The sequence below is a fragment of the Triticum aestivum genome, unplaced genomic scaffold (assembly GCF_018294505.1).
Source record: "Triticum aestivum cultivar Chinese Spring unplaced genomic scaffold, IWGSC CS RefSeq v2.1 scaffold124455, whole genome shotgun sequence".
Lineage (NCBI taxonomy): Eukaryota > Viridiplantae > Streptophyta > Magnoliopsida > Poales > Poaceae > Triticum > Triticum aestivum.
Genome location: NW_025292607.1, coordinates 1 through 1038, shown reverse-complemented (window position 1 = coordinate 1038; position 1038 = coordinate 1). Strand labels below are relative to the sequence as shown.

Genomic DNA, 1038 nt, shown 5'->3' with positions numbered 1-1038 from the left:
ATTCTCACTACCATTCCAACCGTTCCCTAACAATGGATAATGTCCTATACTACTTACTCTCCCGCTCAATCACGGAGACGAGTTTTCCACGGTTTCCACCCCTCCCTCCATACCGCAGCAACACGAGTTTTTTCCACCCCTTTCAGAACGCGCTCTTCGCGCCACAAAGCCGCCCCAAGACGCGCGAGCAATGAGCATCGAGCTTAAACATATCGCAAACGTCAAACATAATATAACGGGATTAATATATATCGCGCACGTGCGACATGTTTGTCACAAGGCGCAAAAAATAATTATAAAAGGAATGCAACACGAGGACTTCCCAGGAGGTCACCCATCCTAGTACTACTCTCGCCCAAGCACGCTTAACTTCGGAGTTCTCATGGGATCCGGTGCTTTAGTGCTGGTATGATCGCATCCGACATGTTTCCCCGTCTTCGTCCCTTATGCTTGCCACTCCCAGGTCCGCTCCAAAGACGATTCTACATTCTCACTACCATTACAACCGTTCCCTAACAATGGATAATGTCATATACTACTTACTCTCCCGCTCAATCACGGAGACGAGTTTCCCACGGTTTCCACCCCTCCCTCCATACCGCAGCAACACGAGTTTTTTCCACCCCTTTCAGAACGCGCTCTTCGCGCCACAAAGCCGCCCCAAGACGCGCGAGCAATGAGCATCGAGCTTAAACATATCGCAAACGTCAAACATAATATAACGGGATTAATATATATCGCGCACGTGCGACATGTTTGTCACAAGGCGCAAAAAATAATTATAAAAGGAATGCAACACGAGGACTTCCCAGGAGGTCACCCATCCTAGTACTACTCTCGCCCAAGCACGCTTAACTTCGGAGTTCTGATGGGATCCGGTGCTTTAGTGCTGGTATGATCGCATCCGACATGTTTCCCCGTCTTCGTCCCTTATGCTTGCCACTCCCAGGTCCGCTCCAAAGACGATTCTACATTCTCACTACCATTACAACCGTTCCCTAACAATGGATAATGTCCTATACTACTTACTCTCCCGCT

At 48.7% G+C, this 1038-nt stretch overlaps 2 non-coding genes across 2 annotated transcripts; both read right to left on the bottom strand.

The window, feature by feature from the left end:
* Positions 1–301: 301 nt before the first annotated feature.
* Positions 302–420, bottom strand: LOC123178925 (5S ribosomal RNA). The gene has a single exon (XR_006489969.1). It is a non-coding gene; the product is annotated as a 5S ribosomal RNA (ribosomal RNA).
* Positions 421–787: 367 nt separating this feature from the next.
* Positions 788–906, bottom strand: LOC123178924 (5S ribosomal RNA). The gene has a single exon (XR_006489968.1). It is a non-coding gene; the product is annotated as a 5S ribosomal RNA (ribosomal RNA).
* Between the last annotated feature and the right edge of the window lie 132 nt (positions 907–1038).